This window comes from Macaca fascicularis, chromosome 20, assembly GCF_037993035.2.
Source record: "Macaca fascicularis isolate 582-1 chromosome 20, T2T-MFA8v1.1".
Lineage (NCBI taxonomy): Eukaryota > Metazoa > Chordata > Mammalia > Primates > Cercopithecidae > Macaca > Macaca fascicularis.
Window position 1 is genome coordinate 5,074,676 of NC_088394.1, and position 26,603 is coordinate 5,101,278.

General features: G+C 52.0%; 1 protein-coding gene across 1 annotated transcript in view; it reads right to left on the reverse strand.

Moving 5' to 3' along the window:
* TFAP4 (transcription factor AP-4) overlaps positions 1-26,603 on the reverse strand; it is a 67,016-nt gene that overhangs the window by 27,106 nt on the left and 13,307 nt on the right. The window contains exons 2-3 of the mRNA XM_065536916.1: positions 24,587-24,720; positions 2,613-2,752 (exon numbers count right to left, since the gene is read on the reverse strand). The gene's annotated coding sequence lies outside the window, so the exon portion shown is untranslated. The remainder of the gene's footprint in view (positions 1-2,612; positions 2,753-24,586; positions 24,721-26,603) is intronic.

A 26,603-nucleotide genomic window follows, 5' to 3' on the forward strand; every position in this document is an offset into this window, starting at 1 on the left:
CAGCTGTGACCCAGTTCATCTCACACTGCCTGCTCTTCCCCTTTCCCTACCTGAAAGAAACAGCCAAATATGGCTAGGAAGAGGAAATCCCACAACCTTGCTGATTGTTTTTTTTTTTTCCCTCCAGTCAGTAACAGTTGTATTAGGGATATTGTCAAAGTCAAAGTCACCTGCTAGGTGGTAGGTTTTTGGATTTTTTTTTTTTTTTTTTTTTTTTGAGACAGGTTCTCATTCTGTCACTCAGGCTGGAAAGCATTGGTGCACGGCTTATTGCAGCCTCCTTGGCTCAAGTGATCCTCATGCCTCAGCCTCCCAAAGCACTGGGATTATAGGCGTGAGCCACTGCACCAGGTCCTTTTTTTGAGACAGAGCTTTGCTTTTGTTGCCCAGGCTGGAATACAATGGCACAATCTCGGCTCACCGCAACCTCTGCCTCCCGGGTTCGAGTCTTCTGCCTCAGCCTCCCGAGTAGCTGGGATTACAGGTGTCCGCCACCACACCCAGCTAATTTTGTATTTTTAGTAGAGACGGGGTTTTCTTCATGTTGGTCAGCCTGGCCTCCAACTCCTGACCTCAGGTGATCGGCCCGCCTCGGCCTCCCAAAGTGCTGGGATTACAGACGTGAGCCACTGTGCCTGGCCCGCTACTGCTCTTATTTTTAAGTGCCTCATCCATACCCTCAAGTGGGTCTGGGGGCTGCTGTGACCGCATCCTGTTGCCCTGACCCTTTCTTCATACCCTTCCTTCTCCTCTCCCCTCAAGCCCTCTCGCACCTCCTCCTTGCTTGTAGTCTCATTTCCCATTTCTCTGAGGGAAATGGAAGCAATTAGAAGAGACCTGCCACAGGCTGCCATGCCCACCGCTGCCTCCCTCTCTGTGCCAGGGATCTGCCGTCGGCGTCGGCCAGTGTCTCTGGATGAGCGTCCATGCTGTTCATGCACAGAAGACCCTTCTACTTGCACGACTCAGAGACGTCACTCCAGAAACTGTCCCCTCTCCTTTGTCTTCAGTGCACGCCCTCTTTTGGATCATACCCATTACTGAGAACAAGCTGTTACTATTCTCCTTTCAAATCAGCCAACTGACACTAGATCCCCTTAGCTCTGCTCTTTTTTGGTTTTCAGACAGATTCTCTGTCCATCACCCAGGCTGGAGTGCAATGGCATGATCTCCACTCACTGCAACCTCCACCTCCCAGGTTCAAGCCATTCTCCTGCCTCAGCCTCCTTTGTAGCTGGGACTACAGGCATGTGCCATCACTCCCGGCCCAGCTCTGGTCTCTAACAGCAAAACTCCTTGAAATGGATGCTCACATTCACTCTCTCTCCTTCCCTCCTGCTCACTCCATCACACTCCCATGACTGCATGGGGGCAGTGACTCACTTCTGTAATCCTAGCACTTTGGGAGGCCAAGGCAAGAGGCAGGAGGATGGCTTGAGCCCAGGAGTTCCAGACCAGCCTGGGCAACATAGCAACACGTCGTCTTTACAAATAATTAAAAGATTAGCCAGGTGTGGTGATGCACATCTGTGGTCCCAGCTACTACTCTGGAGGCTGAGGTGGGAGGATCACTTGAGTCTAAGAGGTTGAGGCTGCAGTGAGCCAAGAGTGCACCACTGCACTCCAGCCTAGACGGCAGAGTGAGACCTTGTCTCAAAAATAAAACACACATGGCCGGGCGTGGTGGCTCATGCCTGTAATGCCAACACTTTGGGAGGCCAAAGCAAGCGGATCATGAGGTCAGGAGTTCAAAACCAGCCTGGCCAAGATGGTAAAACCCCATCTCTGCTAAAACTACAAAAATTAGCCAGGCACAATGGCAGGCACCTGTAATCCCAGCTACTCAGGAGGCTGAGGCAGGAGAATCGCTTGAACCTGGGCAACAGAGGTTGCAGTGAGCCAAGATTGCACCACTGCACTCCAGCCTGGGTGACAGTGAGACTCTGTCTCAAAAATAAACAAACAAATAAATAAATAAAACACACAAACCCTTCTCTTTTCAAAGTCATGAGGACCTCCAGGATGCTACATCCAGGTCTCTGTGTTCTGTCTTCACTGCATCTGACCTTCTTGACATTTTTTTTGCTTTGTGTCTAGGACATGCCCACGGCACAGCCGTCAGGCCCGTCTCTGTCTACACACACTCCCTGCTCTTCAGACAACAGACTTCCAGAAAGCACCAGCAGCCACGAAGTGTGGCACAGAACCCAGGTCCTGCCTGTAACCCAACCCTACTAACCTGACTCTACTCTCTCGTCTGCAAAATGGAAGCCACACAGCATCCCCCTGGCAGGGCTGTTGTGGAAAGCCGGTGAAAGCCTGGCATGTCACGGCATCAATGAGTGTTGGTTGCCGTCATCCCTGGCACCAAGTTGCCATGGATGGTAGTGGCCAGAGGCATCTGAGCTGACCTTGGAGAACGACGAGATCTCCTGATATGCAGAGAAGGTCGGAGGTGGGGCTCAGCCTTTCCCCTTCCCAGCTCTACCTGGCAGCAGGTGGGAGGCAGCAAGTGTGCACTGGGCTCTGCTGTTCACACGGGGTGAAGCTGCTCCCCACTCCAAACACCCTCACGTGGTGGGGCAGTGAAAATTGGCAAACAAACCGCTTACCCTGTAAAAGGTGGGTCTCTTGGCTGCTCACAGTGGTTTATATCTGAAGTCCCAGCTACTCAGGAGGCTGAGGCGGGAGGATTGTTTGAGCCCGGGAGTTAAGGCTGCGGTGAGTCGTGATCATGTCACTGCACATCAACCTGAGCAACAGAGCAAGACCATGTTCCAAATAAATAAATAAATAAATAAATAAATAAATAAATAAATACAAATAAACAGTGGATCTCTGTAAAGAAAGTAATCAGCAGAGTATGGTGGCACACATCTGTAACTTCAGCTACTCCAGAGGCTGAGGCAGAAAAATCCCCTGAGTCCAGGAGTGCAAAGCCAGCCTGGGCAACAGAGTGAAATACTTCAAAACAAGATAAAATAAAATAATTAAAAAAAAAAAAAAAAAACACAGGCAGTGGCTCACGCCTGTAATCCCAGCACTTTGGGAGGCTGAGGCAGGTAGATCACCTGAGGTCAGCAGTTCGAGACCAACCTGGCCAACTGGTGAAACCTCATCTCTACTAAAAATACAAAAGTTAGTTGGGCATGGTGGCACACACCTGTAATCCCAGTTACTCGAGAGGCTGAGGCAGGAGAATTGATTGAACCTGGGAGGCGGAGGTTTCAGTGAGCCGAGATCGCGCCGCTGCACTCCAGCCTGGGTGACAGAGTGAGACTCCATCTCAAAAAAAGAAAAAACAAATAAATGCAACCCAGGCGCGGGGGCTCATGCCTATAATCCCAGCACTTCGGGAGGCCGAGGCAGGTGGATCACAAGGTCAGACCATCCTGGCTAACACGGTGAAACCCTGTCTCTACTAAAAAATACAAAAAATTAGCTGGGTGTGGTGGCAGGTGCCCGTAGTCCCAGCTACTCAGGAGGCGGAGGCCGGAGAATGGCGTGGACCCCGGAGGCGGAGCTTGCAGTGAGCTGAGATCACGCCACTGCACCCCAGCCTGGGTGACAGAGCGAGACTCTGTCTCAAAAAAAAAAAAAAAAAAAAAAAAAGGCATTATTGAATAGATACATAAAATGTGGTCTGTGGCTGGGCGTGGTGGCTCATGCCTGTAATCTCAGCATGTTGGGAGGCCAAGGCTGGCGGATCGTGAGGTCAAGAGATGGAGACCAACCTGGCCAACATGGTAAAACCCTATCTCTACTACAAATACAAAAATAATTAGCTGGGTGTGGTGGCACGTGCCTGTAGTCCCAGTTACTTGGAAGGTTGAGGCAGGAGAATCACTTGAACCTGGGAGGTGGAGGTTGCAGTGAGCTGAGATCGCGCCACTGCACTCCAGCCTGACAACAGAGCGAGACTCCGCCTCAAAAAAAAAAAAAAAAAGAAGAAGACTATGTGCACAATGGAATACTATTCAACCGTAAAAAGGAATGAAGCACTGATACATGCTACAGCATGGATGGACCTTGAAAGCTTTCTGCTAAGTGAAAGAAACCAGACACAAAAGGCCACACATATTGCGAAATTCCATTTTACGAAGTGTCCAGAACAGGGAAATCTTTAAAGACAGAAAGTAAACCTAGTGGTTGGCTGGGGCTGGGGGATGGGGAATGGGGAGTGACTGCTAACAGGTGTGGGATTTCTCTCTGGGGTACTGAAAATGTTCTAAAATTGATTGTGGTGATGGTTGCACAACTCTGGGAATACATTAAAAAACCACTTAAATGTACACTTTAATGGCTGAATTGTATAGTATGTGAATTATCTCTCAATAAAGCCATTATTAAAAATCATCGTTAGGCCAGGCACAGTGGCTCACGCCTGTAATGCCAACACTTTGGGAAGCCGAGGCAGGTAGATCACCTGAGGTCAGGAGTTCAAGACCAGCCTGACCAACGTGGAGAAACCCCATCTCTACTAAAAATACAAAAATTAGCCCAGCATGGTGGTGGGCGCCTGTAATCCCAGCTATTCAGGAGGCTGAGGCAGGAGAATCACTTGAACCTGGGATGTGGAGGTTGCAGTGAGCCAAGGCTGCTGCACTCCAGCCTGGGCTAGAGAGCGAGACTCAGTCTCAAAAAAAAAAAAAAAAAAAAAAAGCAGCTTCAGCCAGAGTTGGTGGCTCAGGCCTATAATCCTAACACTTTGGGAGGTCAAGGCGGGAGGATTGCTTAAGGCCAGGGATTCGAGGTTGTGGTGAGCCATAATCGTGCCACTCCTGGAGCCTGGCCAGGAGAGCAAGTCTCCCACTCTTTTTTTTTTTTTTTTTTAATATGGACTCGCTCTTATACCCAGGCTAGAGTGCAGTGGTGTGAACACAGCTCACTGCAGCCTCAACCACTTGAGCTCAAGCAGTTCTCCTACTTCAGCCTCCCTATTGGCTAGGACTACAGGCATGTGCCACTGAACCCAGCTAATTTTTGTAGAGATGGGAGTCTGACTTTGTTGCCCAGGCTGGTCTAGAACTCCTGAGCTCAAGCAATCCTCCTGCCTCGGCCTCCCAAAGTGCTGGAATTACAGGCCTGAGCCACTGCACCCAGCCAGAGACTACGACTCTTTTTTTTTTTTTTTTTGAGACGGAGTCTCGCTGTGTCTCCCAGGCTGGAGTGCAGTGGCGTGATCTCGGCTCACTGCAAGCTCCGCCTCCTGGGTTCACGCCATTCTCCCGCCTCAGCCTCCCAAGTAGCTGAGACTACAGGCGCCCGCCACCACGCCCGGCTAGTTTTTTTTGTATTTTTAGTAGAGACGGGGTTTCACCATGTTAGCCAGGATAGTCTCGATCTCCTGACCTCGTGATCCACCCGCCTCGGCCTCCCAAAGTGCTGGGATTACAGGCTTGAGCCACCGCGCCCGGCCGAGACTACGACTCTTAAAAACAAAAAAACAAAGCCACTTTGGCTGGGCACGGTGGCTCATGCCTTTAATCCCAGCACTTTGGGAGGCTGCGGTGGGTGGATAACCTGAGGTCAGGAGTTCGAGACCAGCCTGGCCAATATGGTGAAACCCTGTTTCTAATAAAAATACAAAAATTAGCCAGGTATGGTGACACGCGCCTGTAGTCCCAGCTACTTGGGAGGCTGAGGCAGGAGAATCGTTTGAACCCAGAAGGCGGAGGTTGCAGCAAGCCAAGATCGTGCCATTGCATTCCAGCCTGGGTGACAAAGTGAGACTCCATCTTAAAAAAAAAAAAAAGAAGCAACTTTATTGACCCACCCTAAAGATGGCCAGAAGTCCAGGAAGCCCCAGAAAGCATGGGGGATTCCTTATAGCAGCGGGTTCAGGGCTCCTTCCCTTGGCTCTTTCCTTACTGGCTCGGGAGTCTCAGCTGCTCTGACCATGCACAGCACTTCTCAGGACAAAGCCTGCCCCCCACCCCTGCCCAGGCCGGTTGGGAGCTGCTGGTTGGAGATGGGAAATCGTAAGAACTGCAGGCAGGAGGAAGCGCTGTCGGCAAAGGTGGCTGCTGCAGAGGTGAGGATAGGTTGTTCTCATTTTTACACTTAGGTTTTTTGTTTTTTGTTTTTTTTTTCCAGGGGGTGGGGTTTGATCGCAGTGGTGCAATCATGGCTCACTGCAGTGTCAACTTCCTGGGCTCAGGCCGGGTGTAGTGGTTCATGCTTGTAGTCCCAACACTTTGGTAGGTAGAGGCTGGAGTGCAATGGTGTGTTCTCGGCTCACTGCAACCTCCGCCTGGGTCCAAGTGATTCTCCTGCTTCAGCCTCCCTAGTAGCTGGGATCACAGGTGCCTGCCACCATGCCCAGCTAACTTTTTGTATTTTTAGTAGAGACGGCATTTCACTGGGTTAGCCAGGCTGGTCTCGATATCCTGACCTCGTGATCCATCTGCCTCAGCCTCCCAAAGTGCTGGGATTACAGGTGTGAGCCACAGCGCCTGGCCTAATATTACTCAGCCTTTTTATTTATTCATTTTTTGAGACAAAGCTTCGCTCTTGTCACCCAGGCGGGAGTGCAGTGGCACAATCTCGGCTCACTGCAATCTCCGCCTCCCTGATTCAAGTGATTCTCCTGCCTCAGCCTCCCAAGTAGCTGGGATTATAGGCACCCACCACCAAGGCCGGTTAGTTTTTTGTACTTTTTAGTAGAGACAGGTTTTACTATGTTGGCCAGGCTGGTCTTGAACTCCTGACCTCAGGTGATCTGCGCACCTCAGCCTCCCAAAGTGTTGGGATTACAGGTGTGAGCCACAGCGCCCAGCCTACAGCCGGCTAATTTTGTATTTTTAGTAGAGAAGGGGTTTCTCCATATTAGTCAGGCTGGCCTCGAACTCCCAACCTCAGGTGATCCGCCTGCCTCGGCCTCCCAAAGTGCTGGGATTACAGGTGTGAGCCACCATGCCCGGCCTACATGTGTTAACTTTCTTTTTCCTTTTTTTTTTTTTTTTTTGAGACGGAGTCTTGCTCTGTCACCCAGGCTGGAGGGCAGTGGCACGATCTCAGCTCACTGCAAGCTCCGCCTCCAGGGATCACGCCATTCTCCTGCCTCAGCCTCCCGAGTAGCTGTGACTACAGGCGCCTGCCACCACGCCCGGCTAATTTTTTGTATTTTTTTAGTAGAGACAGGGTTTCACTGAGTTAGCCAGGATGATCTTGATCTCCTGACCTCATGATCCGCCCGCCTCGGCTTCCCAAAGTGCTGGGATTACCGGCGTGAGCCACTGAACCCGGCCTAACTTTCTTAATTTTTGTAGAGATAGGGTCTTCCTATGTTGTCCAGGCTGGTCTCAAACTCATGGGCTCAAGCGAACTTCCAGCCTCGGCTTCCCAAGGTGCTGGGATTACAGGTGTGAGCCACCGCGCCCGGCCAACTCTGCTTTTTAAGGGTGCGTGTGATTAGGTCAGAATCATTGATAATCTATCTCAAGATCAACCTCACCGTGTCATACATCCTAACCACAGAAGTGATATATTTGTAGGTTTTGCCCACACTCATTGAGAGGGGGTTACAGCAGGGTGAAGGGTATTGCGGGTCACAGGAAAATTCTGCTGCCCTAGATGGGGGGTGTGAAGGGAGGATAGAGTAAGGGAGGAGAATTTCCTGAGAACATACAGAGAATGGGAGATGGAACCCAGGCAGGAATCTATGTCCTCAGTCTTAACGAGGCTTTTTCCTCTACAGAAATTTGCTAGGAGCAGGGGGATGCACCCACTGACCTTTCTGGCCCTGGTATGCTCCCGTGCCTATGGGGAACTATAGCCTGCTTGGGGTGGTGGCAGGGGCAGGGATACCAGTCGTTGGAGCCGGGATGAGGACCAAAAAGTCCCTGCCTGGGAAAGGATCCTGGATGCTCCCAGGAAGGCGGAACGGGGGTCAGATGCCCCTGTTGGGGTCTGGAGCAAGGCCCATTCCGGTCCTCTGGCCCTCCTCTCCCCAAGTCAGGGGGAGATCTCTGGGCTCATAGGGTTGGCGCTTCCCCAACCAGTAGGGGGCGTTCGGCACACGCGCTGCTTTGTGGATGCCGAGCGGAAACACGGTGGGGGAGCCCCGGGCCGGTGTTAGGGTGAAGGGGCTGACTGGGCCCCCCACACCCCAGAGGCCCTGCAGATCCCTAGGGTGCCTGGCTTGTCTAGGGAGACCTGTGATGCCTGCCTCGTCCTCAGCCGGATCTGATTCACCTTGGCCATGAGTAAGCCCTGAAAATGCAGCTGGTTCCTGGTGGCTCACCCCTGTGATCCCAGCCCTCTGGGAGGCGAGACGGGAGCATCATTTGAGCTCAGGAGTTCCAAACCAGCCTGGGCAACATGGCAAGATTTCATCTTTGAAAAAAATTAGCTGGGTGCTGTGGCTCATGCCTGTAATCCCAGCACTTTGGGACGCCGAGGCAGGTGGATCATTTGAGGTTGGAAGTTCAAGGCCAGCCTGCTCAACATGGCGAAACCCCACTTCTACTAAAAATACAAAAATTTGCTGGGAGTGGTGGCGGGCACCTGTAATCCCAGCTACTCAGGAGGCCGAGGCAGGAGAATCACTTGAACCCCGGAGGTGGAGGTTGCAGTGAGCTGAGATCCTGCCACTGTACTCCAGCCTGGGCGACAGGGAGACTCCATGTCTAAATAATTAATTAAAAATTAAAGAAACTAAAAAGAAAATTAGCCAAGTGTGGGCTGGGTGCAGTGGCTCACGCCTGTAACCCTAACACTTTGGGAGGCCAAAGCAGGCAGATCACGAGGTTAGGAGCTCGAGACCGGCCTGGCCGATATGGTGAAACCCTGTCTCTACTAAAAATACAAACAAAAAACTTAGCCAGGTGTGGTGGCGGGCGCCTGTAGTCTCAGCTACTGGGACTGAAGTAGGAGGCTGAGGTAGGAGGATTGCTTGAACCCGGGAGGCAGAGGTTGCAGTAAGCCAAGATCGTGCCACTACAGCATAGCCTGGACAACAGACTGAGACTCCATGTCACCAAAAAACAAACAAACAAACAAAATATATATACATATATATATATGTGTATATATATATATAGGCGTGATGGTGTGCACTTGTAGTCCTAGCTACTCATAAGGCTGAGGTAGGAGGATCACTTAAGCCTATGAGTTCAAGACCAGCCTGGGCAACGTAGCAAGCCCCCATCTCTACAAAAATGTTTAAGGCCGGGTGTGGTGGCTCATGCCTGTAATCCCAACACTTTGGGAGGGTGGATCACCTGAGGTCCGGAGTTTGACACCAGCCTGACCAACATGGTGAAACACCGTCTCTACTAAAAATACAAAATTAGCTGGGCGTGGTGGCGCATGCCTGTAATTCCAGTTATTTGGGAGACAAAGGCAGGAGAATCACTTGAAACCAGGAGGCAGAGGTTGCAGGGAGTTGAGATCATGCCATTGCACTCCAGCCTGGGCAACAAGAGTGAAATTCTGTCTCAAAAAAAAAAAAAAAAATTTTTTTTTTTAATTGGCTGGGCACAGTGGCTCACTCCTGTAATCCCAGCACTTTGGGAGGCCGAGGTAGGCAGATCACTTGAGGTCACGAGTTTGAGACCAGCCTGGCCAACATGGAAAAACTCCATCTCTACTAAAAATACAAAAATTTGTTGGGCATGGTGGTGTGCACCTGTATTTCCAGCTCCTCAGGAGGCTGAGGCACGAGAATTGCTTGAGCCTAGGAGGCAGAGCCTGCAGTGAGCTGAGATCATGCCACTGCACTCCAGCCTGGGGAACAGAGAGAAACTTCATCTAAAAAAAAAACACACACACACACACACACACACACACACACACACACACATATAAAAAGGCCTGCTTGGTGGTTCACACCTGTAATCTCAGCACTTTGGGAGGGCAAAGCGGGCGGATCACCTGAGGTCAGGAGTTCCAGACCAGCCTGGCTAACACGGTAAAACCCCGTTTTTACTACAAAAAATTAGCTGGGCTTGGTGGCGCGCGCCTATAGTCCTAGCTACTCAGAGGCTGAGGCAGGAGAATTGCTTGAACCCAGGAGGTGGAGGTTGCAGTCAGCTGAGATCGCACTATTGCACTCCAACTTAGGCAACAAGAGTAAAACTGTCTCAAAAAAAAAAAAAAAAAAAAAAAAAAAAAAAAAAAAGCTGGGCGCGGTGGCTCACGCTTGTAATCCCAGCACTTTGGGAGGCCGAGGCAGGTGGATCACCTGAGGTCGGGAGTTCAAGACCAGCCTGACCAACATGGAGAAACCCTGTCTCTACTAAAAATACAAAATTAGCCGGGGTGGTGGCACATGCCTGTAATCCCAGCTACTCGGGAGGGTGAGGCAGGAGAATTGCTTGAACCAGGGAGGCGGAGGTTGCGGTGAGCCGAGATCACGCCATTGCACTCCAGCCTGGGCAAAAAGAGCGAAACTCTGTCTCAAAAAAAAAAAAAAAAAAAATTAGCTGGGCCTGGTGGCGCATGCTGTGGTCCCAGCTACTTAGGACACTGAGGTGAGAGGATCACTTGATCCCAGGATGTTGAGGTTGGAGTGAGTCATGATTGCACCACTGCACTCCAGCCTTGGTGACAGAGGGAGACCTTGTCTCAAAAACAAACAAACAAACACACAAACACACACACAAAAACGGGGCTGGCTGCAACCCTATTTGAAGTGGCTGGAGTCCCCTGCACCCTCTCTTTCTAGCCCCAGCTATGGGCTCCTGCCAGCCCTCTCCCTCTGCCTCTCTGTCTGCCCTCCATCAGCTCACCTGCCCTGTCCTTTTCAGCCCTCAATTTCTCTTCCTCCTCCCACACTCCATGGGGGATTTCAGCTCCCTTTAGGGACTTTCCCCCTAGGGAAGTGCCTCTCTGCTTCTCAGTGTCAGCAAGGGGGAACCCGGTGCCCAGGCCTTCAACAGAGTGTACTCCCTTTAGAAACACTCAATTCACAGCCATGCTGCCTGGACTGTTTCTGCTTCACACAGAAATGACCATCAAACTGCTTCATTCATTGATTGTGAGGCCATGGGGCAGTTATAATAATTTCATCAAGCAGAGGAAGAACCTGGGGCCTGTTGACATAGAGGATGGACACTTCTGAAGACCCTCTAAGAATTAGCTATAACCATGAGACCAGACCTAAGACCCCTGACACCCTGCCTGTGGCCTTCTCACCATGAGGCCTCTGGTTAACAGAAAATGAGAGTAAATCAGGCCAGGCATGGTGGCTCACACCTGTAATCCCAGCATTTGGGAGGCCAAGGCAGGTGGATCACCTGAGGTCAGGAGTTCGAGATCAGCCTGGCCAACATAGTGAAACCCTGTCTCTACTAAAAATACAAAAATTAGCTGGGCATGGTGGCATACCACTGTAATCCTAGCTACTCAGAAGGCTGAGGAAGAAGAGTCGTTTGAACCCAGGAGGCAGAGATTGCAGTGAGTCGAGATCATGCCACTGCACTGCAGCCTGGCCAACAGAGCGAGACTACATCAAAAAAAAAAAAAAAAGAAATATGAAAGAAAGAGAGGGAGAAAGAAAGGAAGGAAAGAAGGAAGGAAGGAAGGAAGGAAGGAAGGAAGGAAGAAAGGAAGGAAGGAAGGAAAGAAGGAAGGGTAGGTGAGCCAGCCAAGGAACCAAGGCAGTGTGGCCAGAGAGAGTGGAGGGTCAAAGGAGGCCCACAAGAAATCAAGGGGAGCTAGGGGCCGTGGCTCACACTTGTAACCCCAGCACTTAGGGAGACTGAGGTAGGAGGATCACTTGAGCCTGGGAGTTTGAGACCAGCCTGGACAACATAGCAAGACTCCATCTCTCCAAAGTTTAAAACTTAACTGGATGTGTTGGTGGTTCACCTGGCCCAGCTACTTGGGAGGCTGAGGAGGTAGGATCATTTGAGGCCAAGAGGTTGAGGCTGCAGTGAACCATGATCATGTCACTGCACTCCAGCCAGGGCAACCAAGTGAGACTCTTGAAAAAAACAAACAGCCGGGAGTGGTGGATCACACTTGTAATCTCAGCACTTTGGGAGGCTGAGGTGGGCAGATCACTTGAGTGCAGGACTTTGAGACCAGCCTGGCCAACATGGTGAAACCCTGTCTCACTGTGTTAGCCAGGATGGTCTCGATCTCCTGACCTCGTGATCCGCCTGTCTCGGCCTCATCCTTTCTCTACTTAAAAAAAAAAAAAAAAAAAAAAAAAAAAATGGCTCGGTCGCACCTGTAATCCCAGCAATTTGGGAGGCAGAAGCGGGAGGATCACCTGAAGTCAGGAGTATGAGACCAACCTGGCCAACATGGTGAAACCCCGTCTCTACTAGAAATACAAAAATTAGCCAGGCGTGGTGGCACACTCCTGTAGTCCCAATTACTCAGGAGGCTGAGGCAGGAGAATCCCTTGAACCCCGGGAGGCGGAGGTTGCAGTGAGCCGGGATTGCACCACTGCACTCCAGCCTCTGTGACAAAGCGAGACTCCATCTCAAAAAAAAAAAAAGAAAAAAGAAAGAAACCAGGAAGTTGCATTTGGGGATCAGGAGAAAGGCAGGAAGCAGAGGGATGTAGGACGAGGACACCTGGGAGGTGACATCTCCAGTGTCCCTCTGGGTAACTGGCTCTCTTCACATGGAGTGGACAGAAGTTGGGGACAGAAGGTGGAATGTCAAGTTCCACTTGAGACGAAAAGGGAAGGCTGGGGCTGACCAGGCCAGAGGAGGGTTGGAGGCCTGCTCTCATGAAAACCAAAGCTGGGTGAGTTTCCAGGTGGGAGAGGCAGCCGGGAAACAGGGGCCAGCTCTCCCTGGGGAGGGGCAGGCTCTGAGCCCCAGTGTGGGTCCGGGATGTAGGAGCCATGGATCATCACCAGTGCAGGCCAGTGCTGCTGTGGGAGCTTTCCGTGCACTCCTAGTTCGTTCCTTCCTTCCTTCCTTCCCTCCTTCCTTCTTTCCTTCCTCCCTCCCTCCCTCCCTCCCTCCCTCCATCTCTTTCTTTCTGATGGAGTCTCGCTCTGTCACCCAGGTTGGAGTGCAATGGTGCAATCTTGGCTCACTGCAACTTCCACCTTTCAGGCTCAAGCAATTCTCCCACCTCAGCCTCCCAAGTAGCTGGGTTTATAGGCACCCACCACCACGCCCTGCTAATTTTTGTATTTTTGTAGAGACGGGGTTTAACCATGTTGGCCAGGCTGGTCTTGAAGTCCTGACCTCAGGTGATCTGGCTGCCTCGGCCTCCCCAAGCGCTGAGATTACAGGTGTGAGCCACCACGCCCCGCCTGCACTCATCCTCACCACGGCGCCCTGAGTCCTATGATCATGCCCAAGGGACTTGGCCAAGCCTATCATAGCCAGCCACTGCCAAGGCCTGCACTTCTTCTTTTTTTTTTTTTTTTTTTTTGAGATGGAGTCTGACGCTGTTGCCCAGGCTGGAGTGCAGTGGCGCGATCTCGGCTCACTGCAAGCTCCGCCTCCTGGGTTCACGCCATTCTCCTGCCTCAGCCTCCTGAGTAGCTAGGACTACAGGCGCCCGCCACCGCGCCCGGCTAATTTTTTGTATTTTTAGTAGAGACGGGGTTTCACTGTGGTCTCGATCTCCTGACCTTGTGATCCGCCCGCCTCGGCCTCCCAAAGTGCTGGGATTACAGGCTTGAGCCACCGCGTCCGGCCAAGGCCTGCACTTCTTTCAGGCTCCTCCAGATTCTCCAGCAGCTGCCCTGGAGAACCTATTGGCCTCAAAACTCAAGAGCTTACGTGGTCCTAGTAGCCCAGCCCTGACCAGGTAAGGCCAGGTGCAAGAGGAGAGTCCCACTGGGCATGACAAGACATACGGAGGGAGAAAACATGGCCATGCATGAAACGATGAGGTCGCTACCAGGTGACATGTAGCCCCATCCTGTGGGCTGATGGTCAGAGCCAGATGGTCAGAGGAAGGAGCAACTCGTAGGGGTCAGAAAGGGTTTTGGCTTCTAGTCTGTACAGACAGGGAAGAAGCAAGCCCAATAAGCATTGCAGAGTGGAGCAAGGGGACCGGCTCTGGGATTGCTCTCTCCTCCCTCAAGCCCACCAGAGCTTGAGCCCCTGGTGCCCCTTTCCTGCTGTGCAGCCGCGGCCACCAGCACATCAGGGGTTAACGTCTGGCTGGTGCCGGCCTCAGCAGCAGCAGCAGCAGCAGCAGCAGCAGCAACAGACAGTGGTGCCAGTAACTCAGAAGCTGAAATGTGAGAAGCAGGACGAGAGGGGCAGGGCTGGGAAAGGCTGAGCAGCAGTGAGCACAGAGGGTTTCCCTGGCAGGAGTCACAGGAGGCTGCCTGGTCCTCCCTTCCATGGCCCCGCCGTACAGCTGGCCCTTCAGCCTTGGGCTGGGCTATGGCACCCACGCAGGGTAGGGGGTGGTGTTCATGGTCATGGCCAGTGTCCAAGCCCTTAGGCCACCGGCAGCAGTTCCCTGCTGCAGATCTAGGGAAGGGGCACAGGTGCCCAGGCAACCAGCAGAGAAGGTACGCGGCTCTGCCCGGCTCTGCAGGAAGCTCTAGGTGGGGACATGGGGCAGTGGCAGAGTGGGGCCTGGAGAACCAAGGAGGACAGGGAGATCCCTCAGGGGGTCTAAACTGCAGAGGCCTGGCCTTGACTTCACTCTTCCCCACCTTGGGAAAACTGAGGCACAGGAAGCTTCCCTGATAAGTGGATAAATGAGCCTCCTGCTGCTTGGGGGCAGGGAATGTTGCAGGGCTCCTGCCCCTCTATGGGCGTGGGCATCCGCCTGCCTTTGCACAGGCACCTCAGGGATGCATAAGCACCAACCAGAGAGGTGGGAGGTACCAGGCACAGTGCGAGTGACTTATCCACACTTTTTTTTAAAAAAAATAGGCTGGGTGCAGTGGTTCACACCTGTAATCCCAGCACTTTGGGAGGCCAAGGCATTTGGATCACCTCGGGTAAGGAGTTCGACACCAGCCCGGCCAATATAGTGAAACCCTGTCTCTACTAAAAATACAAAAATTAGCTGGGCGTTGTGATGCATGCCTGTAGTCCCAGCTACTTGGGAGGCTGAGGCAGAAGAATCGCTTGAACCCGGGAGGCAGAGGTTGCAGTGAGCCGAGATCACTCCACCGCACTCCAACCTGGGTGACAGAGCAAGACTCTGTCTCAAAAAAACAAAAACAAAAACAAAAAAAAACTGGGCACGGTGACTCACGCCTGTAAACACAGCACTTTGGGAAGCCGAGGCAGGAGGATTGCTTGAGGCCAGGAGTTGGAGAGCAGCCTGGGCAACATGGTGAAACCCCATCTCTACTCAAAATACAAAAATTAGCCGGGGGTGGTGGCGGGTGCCTGTAATCCAGCTACTCGGGAGACTGAGGCAGAAGAATCACTTGAACCCAGGAGATGGAGGTTGCAGTGAGACGAGATTGTACCACTGCACTTCAGCCTGGGGGACAGAGCGAGACTCTGTCTCAAAAATAGATAGATAGATAGATAGATAGATAGATAGATAGATAGATAGATAGATAGATAGATGCTGGGTGTGGTGGCTCATGCCGCCCTGTAATCCCAGCACTTTGGGAGACTGAGGCAGGCAGATTACTTGAGGCCAGGAGTTTAAGACCAGCCTGGCCAACATGACGAAACCCCATCTCTACTAAAAATACAAAAATTAGCTGGGCGTGGTGGTCCACGCCTGTAATCCCAGCTCCTCCAGAGGCTGAGGCACAGTATCGCTTGAATTCGGGAGGCAGAGGTTGCAGTGAGCAGATATTTCACCATTGCACTCCAGCCTGAGCGACAGAGCGAGACTCTGTCTCAAAAAAAGGACCAGGGTGCTGATCTATGCTACAATATGGACGAACCTTGAAACATTAAGTGAAAAGCCAATCACAAGAGACCACAACTTTATTTGAAATGCCCACAATAGGGAAATCCATAGAGGCAGAAAGTAGGCTGGTGTGTTGCCAGGACCTGGGAGGAAAGAGGAATGGGGAGTGGCTGCTTCTTGAGTATAGGGTTTCTTTTTGGGATGGTGAAAATGTTCTAGAATTAGATGTTGGTGATGGTTGCACGACTTGAATACACTAAAAACCACTGATTGTACACTTTAAAGAGGTGAATTTTATGGCATGTGAATTATATCTTGATTTTATTTTTTAATCTTTTTTTGAGATGGAGTCTCACTCAGTCGCCCAGGCTGGAATGCAGTGGCGCAATCTCAGCTCACTGCAACCTCTGCCTCCCGGGATCAAGCGATTCTCCTGCCTCAGCCTCCCAAGTGGCTGGAACTACATGCGCGTGCCATCACGCCCGGCTAACTTTTTTAGTAGAGACAGGTTACCATGTTAGCCAGGATGGTCTCGATCTCCTGACCTTGTGGTCCACCCACCTCAGCCTCCCAAGGTGCTGGGATTACAGGCGTGAGCCACCATGTCCAGCCGATTTTATTTTATTTTTTGAGACAGGGTCTCACTATGTTGCCCAGACTGGTCTCCAACTCCTGGACTCAAGCCATCCTCGCACCTCGCCCCCTAAAATGCTGGGATGACAGGCGTGAGGCACCATGCCTGGTCCTATAGCTCAATTGTTTAAAAAGCACTTAGTAAAAGCTCATAAAATGCAGCTCTCAGGACTGTGTCCATCTTCAGGGAGTCTGCTGTAAAATGAAAGTGTTTCGATGAACAGGCAGAGTGTGGCCTTGGCAGAGCCTAAAGCACTGACTCAGGGAGTTCTCGGTGCACACAGGACATGGGTGAGGGACCAGGCAGGTGTATGCAAAGAGGAATCACCAACCACCGTGTCAACAGAGGCAGTGTCCCCATGAAGCTCCAAACAGGCTCTGAACCCACTGCTGTCAAGATGCCAACAACCAAGGCCTCTAGTGGCCGGTCTAGAAGGACTTCTCCAAGGAGGTACGGTTTGAGCAGAGATTGGGAGGACTCAGTGGTGTGAAGGGGATGGGCAGGCAGGAGTCACACTGGGCACAGGAGTGGAGGTCATGGAGTGCAGGGGGTGGTACATAGGTTCTAATGTTCCCTCTACCCCGAGCTAATTCCAGGAGCTGCTTTACTTTGCTGGTTCACAGACAGCAGCAAAAATCCCATTGCTGGCCTCTCTCTGTTCTCCCAGAGGTTCCAAGATTCTCTGGAGGTGTCCTGGAGGCTCTGGCTCTGGGAACTTGGTCTCCTAGCCCAGACCTGGCAGGACCCTACCCTACCCTTCCCTCCCCTCCCCTCCCCTCCCCTCCCCTCTTCTCCCCTCCCTTCTTTCTTTTACCTCCTCCTCCTCCTCTTCTTCTTTTCTTTCTCTCTCTCTCTCTCTCTCTTTCTATCTCGCTCTGTCACCCAGACTGGAGCTGGAGTGCAATGGCGTGATCTCAGCGCACTGCAACTTCTGCCTCCTGGGTTCAAGCGACTCTCCTGCCTCAGCCTCCCAAGTATCTAGGACTACAGGCATGTGCCACCACCACGCCCAGCTAATTTTTGTACTTTTAGTAGAGACGGGGTTTCACCATGTTGGCCAGGTTGATCTCGAACTTCTGACCTCAGGTGATCTGCCTGCCTCAGCTTCCCAAAGTGCTGGGATTACAGGGGTGAGTCACCATGCCTGGCCAGGACCCTTCCCCTTCTGACCCACTCCCAGGTTCCAGGAACAAGAATACAGGTCCTCTAATGGCCAGAGCTCATTCAGGGACCCTCCAATGTGAATCAACCAGACACAGTCCTCATGAGTCACGGGAGGGGCACAGGCAGCAGCTCCTGGAGCGGGAGGACACCTGGCCCCTCCTCCAGCCCCAGATGCAGCTGCAGGTCCAGGGAGGGCCTCCCAGGGCAGGCCAGAGCCTGCGGGCCCCCAGCTGCAGCCCCAGCTGGGACCAGGCTTCTCCCCTCACCCCCTTCCTGCTCCTCCTGTCTCCACCATCTCTCCCGTGGAGCCCCCAAGCCTCTGGACAAATCAAATACAAAACTCCTCGGAGAACAGAAAGCAGGCTGCTGCTGCGTGCAGACACACTCATGCACACCCACGCACACACACACACACCCACGCACACACACGCACACCCACGCACACCCACGCGCACACACGCACACCCACGCACACACATGCACACCCACGCACACACATGCACACCCACGCACACCCACGCACACCCACGCACACACATGCACACACATGGACACACACACATGCACACCATCCTTCGAGCTCACAGGCAGATCACAGAGAACCTAGATGTCAAGATGAGAAAGGAACTAGACGTGAGCTATCATCTGCCTCCTCGGGGCCAGGCCTGTGCCAAGGGATTTGCCAGGATTGTCTCATCCAATCCTGAAAAGAAGCTTGGAGATTTCAGAGATGAAGAAAATGAGCTTTTGAGAGCTTAAGGGAGAGACTCAACCAAAGGGACACCTGGCGACATCAAAGCCCATGAAGCTGAGCACAGGGCCTGGAGCCAGCACGGTGGAGGCAGCTTAGCAGAGCTGGGGGGTCGCTCTTGTATTTATGTTTTTTTGTTTTGTTTTTGAGATAGGGTCTTGCTCTGTCGACCAGGCTGGAATGCAGTGGTGCGATCAAGGCTCACTGAAGCCTTAACCTCCTGGGTTAAAGCCATCTTCCTGCCTCAGTTTCCGAAGTAGCTGGGACTACAGGTGCACACCACTATGCTCATCTAATTTTTAAAAAATTTTTTGAAAATACAAAAAAATTAGCTGGGCGTGGTGGCAGGCGCCTGTAGTCCCAGCTACTCAGGAGGCTGAGGCAGGAGAATGGCATGAACCCAGGAGGTGGAGCTTGCAGTGAGCCAAGATGATGCCACTGTGCTCCAGCCTGGGCAACACAGTGAGACCCCGTCTACACACACACAAAAAAATTTTTTTGAGACGGAGTCTCGCTCTGTTGCCCAGGCTGGTCTCCAACTCCTGGGATCAATCAATCCTCCCACCTCGGCCTCCCAAAGTGCTGGGATTCCAAGCATGAGCCACCACGCCCGGCCGGTGTGGTTCTTTTAAGGGACAGCGCCCCTCATTTCCATTTGCTCCATGGGGCTACAGGGGTATCAGCCCTGTGCTGGGCAGGCTCCTGACCCAGGCCCGTCCCATCAGGAGTACGGTGATCGCTACAGGGCTAGGCTGGGACCCAGCTCCGGCCAAAGAGAGGCAAGCGTAGGATTCTGCGGAATCTGTGGGGGACACAAGCTAGAGGTTCATGGGCCTGTGACAGGGCCTCTCAGGAAGCGCTGGCCCGAGAGCAAAGCAAACATGGAGGAAACTTGGCCAGGAGATGCAAGCCAGTGTTCCTGTGAGCACTGGACCCAGCTAGACCCTCGGCCTCTGCAGTTACACGAGCTGTCAAGGAACTGGTCTGTCTGTTATTTATTTATTTATTTATTTATTTATTTATTTTTTATTATTTTTTTTTGAGACGGAGTCTCGCTCCGTCACCCAGGCTGGAGTGCAGTGGCCGGATCTCAGCTCACTGCAAGCTCCACCTCCCGGGTTCGGGCCATTCTCCCGTCTCAGCCTCCTGAGTAGCTGGGACTACAGGCGCCCGCCACCTCGCCCGGCTAGTTTTTTTGTATTTTTTAGTAGAGACGGGGTTTCACCGTGTTAGCCAGGATGGTCTCGATCTCCTGACCTAGTGATCCGCCCGTCTCGGCCTCCCAAAGTGCTGGGATTACAGGCTTGAGCCACCGCGCCCGGCATTTATTTATTTTTGAGATGGGGTCTCGCTCTGTCACCCAGGCTGGAGTGCAGTGGTGCAATCTTGGCTCACTGCAGCCTCTACCTCCTGGGCTCAAGCAATCCTCCTGCCTCAGGAGTAGCTGGGACTACAGGCCCCCACCACCACACCTGGCTAATTTTTCTATTTCTTTGTAGAGATGGGGTCTCACTATGTTGCCCAGACTGGTCTCAAACTTCTACGTTCAAGTGATCCTCCCACCTCAGCTTCCAAAAGTGCTGGGATTACAGGCATGGGCCACTGTGCCTGGCCCAGGAACTGGTCTTTGAATCCAGGTCTGAAGGCTGAGCTCATGCTCTCTGCCTGGCCCCACCAGCTGTCCCCATAGAGGCTCTGGTAGATCAGGGGCTAGGGCAAGTCTGGGGAGGGGGCCTCACCTCCCTCCCAGCCCCGGGATGGAGTGTTGGACCCTCTCACCCCCTCCTAAAGCAGTTCCATTGCTCCCTTTGACCTTCAAAGTTGGCATCTGCTTGCAGGAATCTGTCTCTCTCCTCCTGGAATTCAGCCTCCAGATGTCAGATCTGAGGCGGTGGCGGCAGCATATGGCTCCCCTCAGAGTGAATCAGCCACATTCCAAAGGTGCACACACAGACGCCACACCCTCAGCAGCCTGGCTGCAGACTTCCTCCCGGCCCCAGCACCCGCACCCGCCCCAGCCCCCACCTCTTCCCAGACAGACCCGACTTCGGGCTTCCTTTCCAGAGACTTTCTCCTGGAACTGGAACAGAGAGAGAGAAAGCCACTGGGGCTGGAGACACCCTGAGCAGCCCTGCTCTGCTCACTCGCTCCCAACCGCTCACAGCTGTTATCAATATATCTATGGTCCATCCATTCAACAGGTGTGCACTGAGCACCTATTATGTGGCAGACAAGATACACACAAGCCCCTAACCTCATGGAACTCAGCTGGGCAAGAGCCAAACAAAATCAGGTCCAGAGGCAGAAAAGAATTCCAAGTGTGGGAAGGGCTATAAAAGGAAGAAACAGGCCAGGCGCAGTGGCTCATGCCTGTAATCCCAGCATTTTGGGAGGCTGAGGCTGGCAGATCACGAGGTCAGAAGATGGAGACCACCCTGGCCAACATGGTGAAACCCCGTCTCTACTAAAAACACAAAAATTAGCTGGGTGTGGTGGTGTGCGCCTGTAATCCCAGCTACTCTGGAGGCTGAGGCAGGAGAATCGCTTGAACCCAAGAGGCGGCGATTGTAGTGAGTCGAGATCACACCACTGCACTCCAGCCTGGCAACGGAACAAGACTTCGTTTCAAAAAAAGGAAGAAACAAGGGCTCAGATATGTGACAAAGTGACAGAGGAAGAGTTATGGGGTGGGGGAGGCTTCTCTTGGGGTAACTTATAACCTGAGACCTGAAGGATGAATAGAAACCTCCTCTATCGGGTGGTCGTGGGTGTGCACACCTGTAATCCCTGAGCTCTGGGAGGCCCAGGCAGGAGGATTGCTTGAGTCCGGGAGTTCAAGACCAGCCTGGGCAATATAGCAAGATCCCATCTCTACTAAATTAAAAAATATATTTTTTTAAAGAAATCTCCTCTATCCCATCACTTCTGTAATCGTTTCACCAGAATTACAGAAATATAACCCAAAAATATTTTCTCCAGTCAGAAAGTTCTTGGGTCCTCTTCTCCTGCCTTCTTTTGTCACTGAAGCCGGGAATCTGGCTAATTTTTTTTTATAAGACCTTTAGTGAGGCTGGGCGTGGTGGCTCATGCCTGTAATCCCAACACTTTGGGAGGCCGAGGCGGGTGGATCACGAGGTCAGGAGATCGAGACCATACTGGCTAACACGGTGAAACCCCATCTCTACTAAAAATACAAAAAATTAGCCAGGCGTGGTGGCAGGCGCCTGTAGTCCCAGCGACTTGGGAGACTGAGGCAGGAGAATGGCATGAACCTGGAGGTGGAGCTTGCAGTGAGCCAAGATCGCGCCACTGCACTCCAGCCTGGATAACAGAGCGAGACTCCATCTCAAAAAAAAAAAAAAAAAGAAAGAAAAGACCTTTAGTGAGATATAATCCATATAATTCACCCCTTTACACCACTTTACAATTACCCCACAGTAGATGATTCAGTTGTTTTTAAATATTCACAGATTTGTGCATCCATAACCACAATTTTGGAATACTTTCTTTTTGTTTTTTTTTTGAGACGGAGTCTCACTCTGTCACCCAGGCTGGAGTGCAGTGGCACGATCTCAGCTCACTGCAAGCTCTGTCTCCTGGATTCAAGCGATTCTCCCGCCTCAGCCTCCCAAGTAGCTGGGACTATAGGTGAGCACCACCATGCCCGGCTAATTTTTTGTACTTTTAGTAGAGACGGGGTTTCACCGTGTTAGCCAGGCTGGTCTCAAACCCCTGACAGCAAGTGATCCACCTGCCGTGGCCTCCCAAAAGTGCTTGGATTACAGGCAAGAGCCACTGCGCCTGACCAATTTTGGAATATTTTCATTACCCCAAAAAGAAACTCCATTTAGCATCATTCCCCAATGCTGGGTCACCACTCCCAACCCCAGGCAACCCCTAAGCTACTCTCTTTTATCTTTTTAATTTATTTATTTTTAGAGACAGGGTCTCACTGTGTTGCCCAGGCTGGAGTTCAGTGGTTTGATCATTGCTCACTGTAGCCTCTCTACCTCTTAGGGTCAAGCTATCCTCCCCTCTCAGTCTCCAGAGGAGCTGGGACTACAGGTGGGCGCCACCACACTCAGCTAATTTTATTTTATTTTTAGATAGGGGGTCTCACTCTGTTGCTCAGGCTGGTCTTGAACTCCTGGTCTCAAGTGATCCTCCTGCCCTAGCTTTCCAAACTGCTCGTGCCTGTAGCTGTGAGCCACTGCCTCCAGCCCTTAATCTACTTCCTGTCTCTATGGATTTGCTTATTCTGGAAATTTCATATGAACAGAAACACAATACGCAGTCCTGTGTGTCTGGTTTGTCACTGGGCATAATGCTTTCAAGGGTCATCCATGTTGTAGTATGTATTGGTGCTTCGTTCCCATTTTTTTTTTTGAGATGGAGTCTCGCTCTGTCACCCAGGTTGGAGTGCCCTGGCCTCCGCCTCCCGGGTTCAAGCAGTTCTCCTGCCTCAGCCTCCCAAGTAGCTGGGTCTAGAGGCATGTGCCATCACGCCTGGCTAATTTTTTTAGAGACAAGGTTTCACCGTTCTTATTGGCCAGGATGGTCTCAATCTTCTGACCTCGTGATCTGCTGGCCTGGCCTCCCAAAGTGCTGGGATTACAGGCGTGAGCCACCACGCCCGGCCGCTTCATTCCTTTTTATGGCTGAATCATAATCTGCTGTTTGGAGACATCACGGTTGATTTATCCGTCCATCAGGTGACGGATACATGAGTTGTTTCCACTTTTTGGCTCTTACGAATAATGCTGCTCTGAACATTCCCATGCTAATTTTTGTGCAGATATGTTTCTATTCCTCTTGGATATACACGGTATATACCTAGGAGGGGCACTGCTGCGTCATATGGTCACCCCATGTTTAACTTTTTTGTTGTTTTTGAGATGCAGTCTCACTCTGTCGCCCTGACTGGAGTGCAGTGGCCTGATTTCAGCTCACTGCAACCTCCGCTTCCCAGATTCAAAGGATCCCCCTGCCTCAGCCTCCTGAGTAGCTGGGACTACAGGCTCCCACTACCACACCCAGCTAATTGTTTTGTTTTTTTTTTTTTTGAGATGGAGTCTCGCTCTGTCACCCAGGCTGGAGTGCAGTGGCCGGATCTCAGTTCACTGCAAACTCCACCTCCTGGGTTTACGCCATTCTCCTGCCTCAGCCTCCCGAGTAGCTGGGACTACAGGCGCCCGCCACCTTGCCCGGCTAGTTTTTTGTATTTTTTAGTAGAGACGGGGTTTCACCGTGTCCGGCTAGTTTTTTGTATTTTTTAGTAGAGACGGGGTTTCACCATGTTAGCCAGGATGGTCTCAATCTCCTGATCTCGGGATCTGCCCGTCTCGGCCTTCCAAAGTGCTGGGATTACAGGCTTGAGGCACCGCACCCAGCCTCTTTTTTTTTTTTTTTTTTTTTTTTTTTTCATCGAGGCAGGGTTTCGCCCTGTTGTTCAGGCTGGTCTCCAACTCCTGACCTCAAGTGATCCGCCTGCCTCGGCTGGGATTACAAGCCTGAGCCACCGTGGCCGGCCTCCACATTTAACCTTTCAAGGAACCAGACTGTTTGAAAGGGGCTGCAGGCTCCCAAAAGCACCACACTCTGTCCAGATTCACTGAGGCACCCCCCTGCATGACCCCCAGTTCTCCCTACTCAGAGGAGCACCTTAAAACTAGCTGGCCTAAAAGTCAGGTGCGATGGCTCACGACTGTAATCCCAGGACTTTGGGAGGCCGAGGTGGGCGGATCACGAGGTCAGGAGATCGAGACCATCCTGGCTAACATGGTGAAACCCTGTCTCTACTAAAAAAATACAAAAATAGTAGCCGGGTGTGGTGGCGGGCACCTGTAGTCCCAGCTACTCCAGAGGCTGAGGCAGGAGAATCACTTGAACCTGGGAGGTGGAGGTTGCAGTGAACCGCGATCGCACCATTGCACTCCCGCCTGGGAGACAGAGTGAGACTCCATCTCAAAAAAAAAAAAAAAAGAAGTATCACAATCAAGAGAGGATGGCAGGGAATGGCGAGGCGCTCAGTGGTGAAACCGACAGGACTTGAACCCCACCTCCACTACTTTGCAGCTTTGCATTCTTGGATGAACCACGTGACCTCTCCAAGCCTGCCTCTCATCATCCACAAAACAGGCCTGATTGTGACAATCTACTTGGTAGGGTGATTTTGAGGATTAAACACAGTAATACAAAACAAGTTATACTGTTTGCCAAGGACATTACAGATGAGGTTGCGTAGCCAATACCATGCCAGGAAACCAAAACTCACCTCAAGAAATCTGTTGGGGGCCGGGCGCGGTAGCTCACGCCTGTAATCCCAGAACTTTGGGAGGCCGAGGCCCGCGGATCACGAGGTCAGGAGATCGAGACCATCCTGGCGAACACGGTGAAACCCCGTCCCTACTGAAAATGCAAAAAAAAAAAAAAAAAAAAAATTAGCCGGGCATGGTGGCGGGCGCCTGTAGTCCCAGCTTCTAGGGAGGCTGAGGCAGGAGAATGGCGTTAACCTGGGAGGAGGTGGAGCTTGCAGTGAGCGGAGATGGCGCCACTGCACTCCAGCCTGGGCGACAGAGTGAGACTCTGTCTCAAAAAAAAAAAAAGAAAGAAATCTGTTGGGTAGCTAGGCGTGGTGGCTCATGCCTGTAATCCCAGCACTTTGGGAGGTCAAGGCGGGAGGATCACTTGGGGCCAGGAATTTGAGACCAGCCTGGGAAACACAGTGAGACCCTGTCTTTACTAAATATAAAAGTAAAAAAATAGCTGAGCATGGTGGTGTGCACCTATAATCCTAGCTACTTGGGAGGCTGAGGTGGGAGGATTGCTAGAGCCCCGAAGGCTGAGGCTGCAGGGAGCCGAGATCGCAGCACTGCACTCCAGCCTGGGCGATAGAGTGAGGCCTATCTCAGGAGATAAAAAGAAAAAGAAATCTGTCTTGTCCTAAAGCTGACAGGGGCAAAACCAGGATCTGAATCACGTGATTCTCGACAGGGTTTTGGCCAGTGCTGTGTGAACACTCACACAGATGGGGGATGCTGGGCAGCTTCAGCTCAGAAGGAACACTGAGTGAGGGACAGATGGGCTGGTCCGGCAGGGGACCCGCCCATTCAGCAGATGTCCCTGGGCACAGCTCACATGTCAGTTCTCTGCAAAGGGCACAAGATGCTGAGAAGTGTCAGAGCCTGCTAACGAGGGCTGGGCAAGGGAGACGGATAGAAGCAGAAGCGAACTTGGCTGGGTTGGGGGAAGGGGATGGTGCAACGCAACCCCGAGGCCGAAAGCCTGGGTGCTAGAACCAACAGGGGTGGGGGCAGGGGCTAAGGGCTCAGGGTTCAGGAAAATGAGGCAGCTCTCCTAGTTTTACTGGGGAAAGGAAAACAAGGCAGGAATTTCCAGCAGAGAAACCTGGCTACTCAGTGGGACTCTTAAATATGCCCCTTTTTCCTCTATCCTCCAGTGCAGCCTCAAGACGGGCCCTGCTGGTCCATCCTAGGGTGACAGGTGTAACCAGATTCCCCTCCAATCAAAGAGTCCATTTGGAAAGCTCCAGTGGGTTACCCAAGGGCAGATACCAAGTAAGTCCCTAAAAATGGAGGCCAGTGTGCCCTGGAGGCCAAGTATAAATATGGGGAACTCTGAGCCGGGCACAGTGGCTCACACCTGCAATCCCAGTACTTTGGGAAGCCAAGGGCGGATCACCTGAGGAGTTCGAGACCAGCCTGGGCGACACGGTGAAATCCCGTCTCAACTAAAAATACAAAATTAGTTTGGTATGGTGGTGGGTGCCTGTGATCCCAGCTACTCGGGAGGCTAGGGTGGGAGAATCACTTGAACCCGGGAGGTGGAGGTTGCAGTGAGCTGAGATCACGCCATTGCATTCCAGATTGGGCAAAAACAGCAAAATTCCATCTCAATAATAATAATAATAATAATAATAATAAATATGTGGGGAACTCAGAGATCGGGGTTCCCCTCACTTTTGCCTCTTCTACTGAGTTAAAGTGTCAAGGAAAGGGGTTCCCAGCACCAAACTTTCAGGAGTATTTGGTTTTAGGGGTTACAGGCAGAGAGGCAGGACCCTAGAGGGATTTCTTTTTTTTTTTTTTGAGACGGAGTCTCGCTCTGTCGCTCAGGCTGGAGTGCAGTGGCGTGATCTGGGCTCACTGCAAGCTCCGCCTCCCGGGTTCATGCCATTCTCCTGCCTTAGCCTCCCCAGTAGCTGGGACTACAGGCGCCCGCCACCACGCCGGGCTAATTTTTTTTTTTATTTTTAGTAGAGACTGGGTTTC